Source organism: Amblyomma mixtum, chromosome 3 (assembly GCF_055824585.1).
Source record: "Amblyomma mixtum isolate Tamu chromosome 3, ASM5582458v1, whole genome shotgun sequence".
Classification (NCBI taxonomy): Eukaryota; Metazoa; Arthropoda; class Arachnida; order Ixodida; family Ixodidae; genus Amblyomma; species Amblyomma mixtum.
Genome location: NC_143014.1, coordinates 361,601,924 through 361,612,340, shown reverse-complemented (window position 1 = coordinate 361,612,340; position 10,417 = coordinate 361,601,924).

The following is a 10,417-nucleotide window of genomic DNA, read 5'->3' as shown; positions in this document are numbered from 1 at the left end:
TTGCTACCATCTGCAAACACAGGATGCCCTGCTGCTAACGCAGTTTAAAAATCTAGACCATGTATGTTTGATGCAGACAGGCCATAAATAAGCACTAAAGCTAAATATGCAGTGTACAGTCATCCTACTAAACCAATGATAGTGCAGAGTGAAAATATGCATAGAAAAAAAATTTCTCAAAAGGCGTGTACATGAATGCATTACTCTACATGAAAATAGGCGGTGGGGGCACGTCCTCGACTCTAACAGAAGAAATCTTGCTGCCACCTGCAAACACAGGATGACCTGCTACTAATGCAAGAGACAGAAACCAAGCCAATGTATACAGAGAAAGGGAACGAATTAGCACTGTGATAAAATATGTAAAAGTTTTCAGACATCAGCAAAGCACTAACGTGCACGTGCCTCGTTATATTCACCTTAATTGCTCGAAATTCGGCACTACACTGTTAAAGAAAGCCAAATGCTTCTTCACTGGCTGTGGTGATGCAGAGGCTACAGTATTCAGCTGCTTAGCATGAGTTGCAAGTGTTATCTCAGCTGTAGCATTCACATTTCATTGGAAACAAAAAGAAAAAAATGTCCATGTGCTGAGAGACAGTGTTAAAGACCCCAGATGGGCGACATCAATTGGTGACAGGTGTTCAGTGTGGCATTTCTTACAGCTACAACACAGCTTCAGGACATGAACTCCACAAAAAAGACTTTACACAACTGCGCATAGATCAAATGTGTTTCTTGAAAACGGATAGTGAACATGGGAGGCTGTAGCTTCAGGGTTCTTGCCAGCATTTAGACAAGAGGGCTTGTCTTCGCCCACACGAAGGCAAGTGTTCTTGTTGAAACACTGGCATTCCCAAGATCTTTCCTCCCTTGTTCACTTTGTGATGATCACAGTCATGCCATGCCAGCTGAAAAGAATGTATGAGTGTTCTTCAAGCATTCCCCAGCACAACACGCAAAGCACACATGCAAACATATGAAGAAAACAATATATATGTAATGTAAGAGCAGCATGTGCAAATTACATGAGATACCCATCTTCAGGTTTCAAAGAAGAAGCTGAATAATTTGCAGACAGATGAATTTATCTGTAAGAGTCAGGCTGGAGATTTATGCAAAATACAAGTACACAGTTCTTTAACTGGGTAAGCATCATCAAAATTTTCGATAAGCAATTGCTACCTAGTTTTTTACTATGGTGCATGTACTCCTCGAGCTGCCCGTATCAATATTGCTCAACCATTATCTAGCGCAAGCAAAGCAGGACATTATACGAGGTACGATGCACGTATTTGCATCGCGATGTTCCGTACTGCACTCTCAGCATGCAGATTTCTTACTAATAACCTTCTTAATTCTGCGCTTAATGACACACTCGGTGCATGCATGCTGCACTTCAGTTCGATGTCACGCTTGTCTCTCGCCAACAGCGTAAGTATTGCACCACTCGCAAGTCGGACTAGATGCGACGACACCAGGGGTGCACGGTGTCAGCCCACTTCCTTCGACGGAGCTTGCTTTTCAACAAAGTGCGCAAGTGAAAATCGCTGCGCAGCACGTTTCGCTTGGCGTAAGCATCATGATTCGATTAAGTGCTCACTTCAGAAACTGAAACGTCGTGCACGCGACTTGCAGCGTGAAGCAACACACCTGACTTATGACACTCCACTGCTAAGCCACGGCCGACTCGAAAACACTCTGACGACGCAGCGAGCGCAACTACGCACAACACATTCAGAAGTTTCTCTTCGAGCGACGCGGCGCTACCCGAGCTACCCGAGCCGCGCGCGACCGCCGCCCCGAAGCTCGGCGGAGAAAGAAGAGGAGAGGCGACCCAACTTCCGGTTGCGGGGCGGCTTCACAAAAAGTGACGTCAGGGCCTCTCCTTAGTTCTTTCCTTCCTCCATGGGTTTTTCCTTTGGTTTTGCGCCGTTGAAATACAACCTACAAATGAGCTTTTTTTATTACTAATACTTGAATTATGTTCACAACAAAAGCAATGTAAATTTTTTAATTAATTTTTTTTTATTAATTGCGAATACCAAAGCGCTTTCAGATGATTGTGCTGGCATGGCGTTTGTAGCAGCTGCGATCCTGTGATTCCATTACCCAGCGTGCCTATATAGTGCCTAGAATACTGGCAAGTGTGGCAAGGGCGGGCTTGGCGAGCGTCCCGATGTTGATGATTTCCGGCGGCGCCCGCTTGGTGCGCTGTTGTTCGGGTGGGCGCTGTTGTTCGGGTGGGTGCATCTGCGTTCAATACGCGCGCGCGGAGCAGCGCGAAGCAAACTATTCTTTTTTGTATTTGAACCGTTCTTTAAAAAAAAATGTTCCGTTATATAAGAACTATGCGAGCTCGCTGACAGTGCGCACATTTTCCCATACCAGATATAGATCAATTTGTTGACATATTCTTGCAGTTTGCCTTCGCCCGCAAAAAACTCGATACTGACCATGCAACGGATTTTTTTTATTTACTAAGCTCTCGAGGGCAAAATGATTTCAGAATGTCCAAAGCCCCTTACCACATAGCCTTCATTCGACCATACTTGAAGTGGAAATAAAGATTCACAATAAGGTTAACCAATAAACTGCACACTAAAAGAACGTTCGAGATGTTCCTTGCACTGGAAATCGAAACGCTGAAATAGAGAACTTTATGGCAGTGAAATTTAAAGCGCCGCGCCTTTAAATCGTTGTAGATATTTTTGCAAGCATTTTCGACCAGGCAGAATCATAATGCTCTGCTTCCGAAGGTGCTCGTAGAGCTTTGGGCTCCGCATCCTCATTAGCAAACATTCCACAATCCAGGCATCTTCATAAGGCATGCCTCTCACAGACTTTCGTCTTACGGCCAGGAAACAAGCTCTCACAGCTAACTGCTGCTTCTGCGGGAGTGACTATTTTTGCCTCGAGTGCTTCTTCGCTCAGTGCATTGTTTTGCTCCATCATTTGAATCATAACCTGCTGAGCATAAGCCACGCTTTTCTTTGTCTTTTTCAAAGCACGAGAAAAATTCTGGAATTTTTTTTTATCACTGCAAGGGTCTTTCGTCTTTTTTCTTCTGTACATGTTGTTCTGCGAGAGCTTCCGTAAATATTTGCAGTGCAAGCATGACCCTCCTCATCGGCGGTCAGCAAGCATTTCTATGCAAAGTACATACTTCTGTTAAGTGTGCTTGCCTGCAACAGTAATCATGCCCCCCGCCGCAGTGGCTCAGTGGTTACGGCGCTCGGCTGCTGACCCGAAAGACGCGGGTTCGATCCCCGCCGCGGCGGCTGAATTTCGATGAAGGCGAAATTCTAGAGGCCCGTGTGCTGTGCGGTGTCAGTGCACGTTAAAGAACAGCAGGTGGTCGAAATTTCGGGAGCCCTTCACTACGGCGCCCCTCATAGCCTTAGTTGCTTTGGGACGTTAAACCCCAATAAACCAAACCAAACCAGGAATCATGCCACATCCATTACAGAGGCCACGCAGAGCCATTTCTTTGATTATTTTCTCTGCCTCATGGCGGGCTGTAAGCACGCGCTTTTCCTTTTCTCTTCCTCGGAAGTAAATTGTGGTAATTACAGAACCGTGCTCACGCAAAGGTTTTCCAAAAGTCACCAGCTTCGGTCTTGCAACAGGCATAAGTTAAAGCGCCATTTGACGCAGCAGGCAACTTCATCCATGTTACCGGAATCAGAATTTCATCGAACGGGTGCCGAACATCACTTGGGCACGGACACTGCAGTATCGCTTCGCTATCACACACCGGTCCTGTAGCAATGTCTGTCTGCTCGGAATCGGAACGCTTCTCGAGTTCCTCTGATGCGCCTCCGCGAGCGACGCAATGAGAGTCAACCCGCGTATCATCACCGTCGACTGTAGAGCACAACTCGGGATCCACCAGCTCGACATTTCGCTTCCGTTGTTCAGGTGCCGGTCCTTGGTCGCAAATGTTTCGCGCCTTCCTTTGCACCGTCTTTTTAGGCACAAGACGAGGTGGATAATTTTCGAATGCTGTAGGGACAGCATCGGTCTTCAGGCGTGGCTTCACTCGGGCGAGTTCGTTCACGACGCCGTTTACCGTAATCTTAAATAATCTTTCGACGCATTCGTTCTCGAAATGTTATTCGCATACGACAGCCTTCGGTGTCAGCCTTCTGTTCGCCCTCTTGATCTTATTTTCCCATTCAGCAAGCCGCGCTGGGTCCGCCGGTGCGGTGAACAAAGACACCTTTTCTTCGTTAGACCGATAACCGCTTCGACACAACGGAACAAAACACCTCCTCTCTTTGCATTCCCGCTTAGCCTTTAACATTTCGGGATGTTTTTGCACACATTTAGCGTCTTCTAGCTTCACGATTAAAGAGATGATGCCTGTCAAACATTGATTTCACACGAGCAATCGCGCGAGGCTGCGGTATCGGCGCAACAGCAGACGACAGGAGTTCGGCGGCTTTTGCGCACCCACCCGACCGGCAGCGCCCCTTGCGGCCTCTCCGCGCAGTCATCGCGGCGGGGGCCCCGCCCTCCCGTACGAAACGCGCGCGCTGCGCACACTAGCCAGTGCATTTCTAAGCACTATACCTCGGATGTCCTAGCAGACGACGGAGCAGACGACGGCGCAGACGACGCTGTTGAGGGAATGCAGTTTCGTTTGCTGCCAGCTAAAATCACTTAATTTCGACAAAAAGGGCGAAGAAATGCACCGTATCTCAGGCTGGTGCATATCAAGGATATGTTGAACGCGAGCGGTCGGACTGAGAGCAGCTGCGATGTATTACTTTGCGCGACACGGGCATGCTCGACGGAGATATACATGAAACTGAGAGCTTAACTGTGACCTGTACAAGCGGATTACTTTGATATCAACTGCGTTACGAAACTATGTCGATACTTGAGTCCCACTTTAGCTGATATGCAACAGAAGCTCGCCCTCGCCGCATCCTGTTCAAGTGTACTTTAACAAGCAAGAAAGACCCCACACGGAAGCCAATAGAAGCAATTGTGTTTTCAAGTTCAGATTGTTCCGAGAAATACGAGCAACTTACTTTAGCACGTACTCGAATTGGAGTTCTCAGCCAGTGCGTGACGAACGGTCACGATGGCGTGGAGGACGAGCTTAAGGCGCAACGCAGCCGGTATCCCAAGCATATGCGCGCTGAAAGTTGTTCACCAGTACTGCAAACGTGCGCTCAGTCGCAGGCCAGCTGCTAGCTCCTCGATTTGCCCGCCTTACGAGTGCAAGTCGCAAGCTGCTGAGCCAATTGTGAGCGAGCCGAGCTTTCAGCAATGACGCTGCCCGCGAGCGCGCCGAGCGACGAACTTCGCCGCGCTTCCTGGCTGCCCTACTCGTCGCTACGCCTAGCAGGTTTCACATCGATGCCGGAGCTGAGTGCGCTTCGGAGCTGGTTAGCACTGAGGTGTTTCCCTCGGCGCCGTTTTACTGTGAACCCCACGTCGTAGGGGTATAAAGATATGCTCGGTTTCCGTGACCCCTTCAGGAGCGGAGCTAGCAGAGGCCAGGCGAGCTGCAATGGAGCAGCAGCAAAGCGGTTATGGGAGAAAATTTGTTTAACAGAGTACACTGTGGTGCCAGTTGGTCATACATAATCTGAACGAACAAACGTAGCGTTTAAAACAGGACACAGAAAGATGAGGACAGGACGGGGCTACAGCCTGTGTCCTGTTTTAAACGCTACGTTTGTTCGTTCAGAAAATTTGTATTGCTGTTACCGCTTCTACCAACAACTCGATATTGGCTTACGATACTACAAGCAATACAAGTGCATTTCTCGGACGCCGACATACAAGCTGGCAGGCCGGCCCCAATAAGCGCACCCTTACGCTTGTATCGCCGTGGCGCACATCAAAACCCCCCCGACAGACTCCTCTTCGCTCAGGTTGTCGTAGCACACTGTTAACAGCGAGGGACCAGAACACTTTAGAGGACAGAGCGCGAGGGCGCAGGAGACTGGGCCAAAGCGCGCGAATGACGTCATTCCGAAGAGTGGGCCCAGATGCAGCACTCACGGCAACATGCTAAGAAATCCGCTCTGTTTCGCTGTCCAGGTATTTCTTGGGTTGCTCAACGCTGCGCATGACGGTTCCTCGCCGGCTGCACGTGCGCACTACATCCCTGCGGACGGCGCAGCAACACCGGCTATGAGCAATATCACGACTTGTCCGGACGCCTGCGTCCTGATACCAACAGCGATTACAACAGCTCACGTGGTTCATTCGCCAGCTATAAAGGATCCATCAAACCAGTTCTTCACCAGTGGGCCCGGCTGCAGCACTGACGGCAACATGCTAAGAAATCCGCTCTGTTTCGCTGTCCAGGTATTTCTTGGGTTGCTCAACGCTGCGCATGACGGTTCCTCGCCGGCTGCACGTGCGCACTACATCCCTGCGGACGACGCAGCAACACCGGCTATGAGCAATATCACCACCTGCCCGGACGCCTGCGTCCTGATACCAACAGCGATTACAATAGTTCATGTGGTTCTTTCACCAGCTATAAAGGATCTATCAATCCAATTCTTCACCAGTAGGCCTGGCTGCGGCACTGACGGCAACATGCTAAGAAATCCGCTCTGTTTCGCTGTCCAGGTTAGTAACTACTTGCCAGCATATGGTTACCGAAGCGATAACCGTTCCCTAGTGCTGCTGCCTTGCCCACTGCGTGTTAAAAGGTTTTTTAATTGTGTTTTGCCGCCCACCAACGATCTCTTATCTTGTGGTGACATTGAATCCAATCCTGGGCCATCTGAAAAGGAAATGCTGTCTGAATTGTTGGAAGGCCAAAAGAAGATTGGTTCGACTGTTGAGGGCATACAGTGCACGCAGAAGGAAATGGAAAACAAACTTATGAAAATAACTGAGCGTATTGATTGCATCGATGAGCAGTTAAAGAGGCTGAATGCCCTTGGCATGAAAGTCGAGATTGTGGAATCTGCAGTGTCGAAGCTTGAATCACAGGTGTCAGCGCTTCGGGATCAGATTGATGACTTGGAAAACAGAGGGCGCAGAAACAACTTAGTCATTTATGGTCTAGATGAGCCTACTGTTGAATCAAACGAAGAACTGTTAAAAACAGTGCAAGAAGACATTACGAAATATTTCGGCAAGGAGGTAGCTGGCATTGAAAGATGTCATAGGATAGGGAAAAAAGAAGCAAGTAAGTCACGTCCTGTTGTTATTTTGAAAATTCTCGATTACCGAGAAAAAATATCATTTTTCAGAACAGGCCATAAGCTGAAAGCTCTAATATATCTCTGTCCGAGGACTTTTCTAAGGGGATTCGCGACATAAGGCAGAATTTGTGGAAAAGCTGTGCATAAGAGAGAGGAAATGGCGCAAAAGTAAAACTGGTTTATGATAAGTTGAGCATAACTGGCGACTTCTTCTGTTGGGACGAAACGAAAAATTCAAGATTTCAGCTAAGTAAGATAAAGTCTGACTGACACCAGAACCCTAACGCCCGGTCAATAAAGTTATTAAATATCAACTGCAAGAGCGTAATAAACAAGGTCGCGGAGTTAGAGGCCGTTATCCTTTCGCAGTGTTCTCAGAGCACAATGTCTCCAAGCTTCACGGTAAAGAATGCAAGTGAATGCTCGTAATTTTGTGAATAAAGATATTCTGCTTTTATATATCGAATATTCTAAGAGTGACTGCAGGAATATGGTTGCCCATCATGTGAGAAAAGTAGCAAGCCAACACTGCGTTCCTGTGGTGTTTTCCGCACCGAAGAAGCTTGCCCAACTTTGCTGACGCATTTCGTGCGCGGGAAAGAAGAGTGGCTGCAGAAAGAAATACTCAAAGAAGTTATCGACTGCTGTTCCGATGTCGTATACGAGATACTGTTGACCTACGGGAGGGCTTACATAGGCCAGACTGGGCGGTGTGTCAATGATCGGGCGGGGCAACATTTGCGGGCGTTATGGAGTGGAGGGACACATTTAGCAGAGTATTGTGCGAACTGCAGAGCGTGCGAGCCCCGGCTGATGGAGATAAAGATACTTTGCAGAGGTGGCGATAGGGCGGCACGTGAACTATTAGAAGCCTTTCATATCAGGAAGAGGGGGCATGGTGGTGTGAGTGACACGTCTGTTAATCTTATGCAGGCAGAGTACAGGTATCCTGAACACGTATTAAGGCGAAAGCCTTTAATGTCTCATCGTTGTAAGCAGCAGTTGTCGACAGAAATGGCACGCTTTTCAACTGGTAGATACGGTCGTGATGTCACAGTGCGCAAATTTCAAACGGGGCCAATTGTACTTTGGCTAGCAACCATGCAACCAATTGAAGGGATCGTATAGCGATACTTTAAGTAGGACTGAGCTTAGTTAATTGCTTAATTACCCTAATTAACTTTTCTAGTCAGGCCATATAAATAAATAAAACCGAGTAGGAGATTGGTCGAGCTCGGGAATCGAACCCCGGTCTTCGGCTCGCGAGACGAGACGAGCATGCTATGCACTCCGCCATGCCAGCGCGATGGTTTGGAATGAACAAAGACGCGTCTAGTGAATACGGTGTCTTCGCTCACTCCCATCCTCCTACCTTTCCTCCTGGCGAGGTTTAGGTGTCCACGGAGATATGAGAGACAGATACATCTCGTTTCCACAAAAACCAATTTACCGACGAGCGAGGCGTAGAACCGAATGGGCGATGGCGTTCTATGGACTGCCTGGCAGCGTTGCAAGACGTTGTCGCGTTCCACTCTTAGAGCCGAAGCTTAACATCTTAACCACACATCAGTGACCACACTTTAGGTGAAAAAAGTGCCCCCCCCCCCCTGAATTTTGACGGCTGTCCATCAAGATATGCGAGACAGTTACTGCCTAATTTCCTTTCCTCAAATACAATATTCATTTTCTTCATTACGGGCCCTCTTTGTCTTCTTTCACTCCCACTTCCTCCCTTCCTCTACGGTGCGGTTCAGGTGCCCACCAAGATGACAGATAATTACTGCGCCATTTCCTTTCCTCAAAAAGCGTTGCGTTCAAAGGGCAAGGCATCGCGCCGAACGGGTGGTGGCGTTCCTTGGACTCCCTGGCAGCGCTACAACACGCTGTCGCGTTCCACTCGTAAAGGCGAAACTTAAGCGTCATTAATTATCTGTGAATTAGTATTCAGCAGTGAAGTTCGCGGTTCTGTATTTTGTTTGCTGCATCCGGTCGCTTTATGGGAATGCCCATTACGTCCTTTTTCTTGGGCCCTCCGCACAACCGCACAGAAAGGGGTCAGTCAACCCGGCGGGAGAAGAGGGGGCGCCGAATGGCGGGGGATTACGGGAGACGTCAAACTCCCCTCATGGACGGAGTCGTTAGGTGGCATCCTGTGTGCACGTCTGTACGGCGAGGCTGACCCGCGTCACAGTGCGTGGCTTTTTGTGCCATGTCTGCAGCGGCATGCTTTGACATATTCTCACGCTAGCTGCAGGCATGAGGAGCGACGATGAGAAACAGATGACTTGAAATGGCTTTCCTGGAACTTGGGTCATCCGGACGTTGGGAAAGTGGGAAAGTGAATGTTCGCGAAGCTCGCAGCAGTGATAGTAGAAAGTGTACATATGTGTACGGTGTCGCGAGGGGCTACCTTCTTTCCCCAATCATTCATTGGTTGTATTTTCCTTCCCCGAATAAGTTATTGGGTGGATGTTTGTACAGTACCTGATTGGTTATTCTCCCACCGAGGGCGGGGACATTGGTTTTAAAACCAGCTGCTTCGGCAGGACCGAGGGCTGGTTTCGTCACGTAGAAGTACGAGCCAGTCAAGTGTAAATATGTTTTCTCCTTGCTTGTATCTTCCTTTGTGCTTTTCATTGTTATAAAAAGTTAACCTCTCCAGAAGTGTCCTCTTGCAATGTGATTGAGCAATTCGAATCTGCAAGACGTCAAGAATCCTACAACAATCATCTTCAACAGCAATTCCCCTCTACGAGATCAAGAGGGAATCTAACTCAGGCATTAATCAGTAATTAAGCATTAATTAGTGATCTGTCATCACTTAGTAATTAGTACTCAATTATATGTGACGCCATCAGTGCCACAGAAGCAGCGAAAGTGGTGCGGAAAACGCTTTCGCCTCTGCGCACTTTATACAGTCAAAGTGCCCCCTGAATTTTTATGAACTGACGATGTGTTTCTTTACTGCGCATGTCTCCTTTTATGTATATATTTGATCTCATGCCTGCGAATAAATCAGATGAATTTAGCGCCTCTCCTGTGTGTTTCCTCTTCTTGTGTGCGTGTTTTTGTGCGCTGAAATTCATTAAAAAAATATCCTCCTTTTATATATCGAATATTCTAAAAACGCGTTGTACGAATATGAGTAAAAATTTACCCAATAAATGCGCTATAAATGCTCTACTAATGTACTTACAATACGAATGCGCAAAAAACACGAAACCCCAACACCT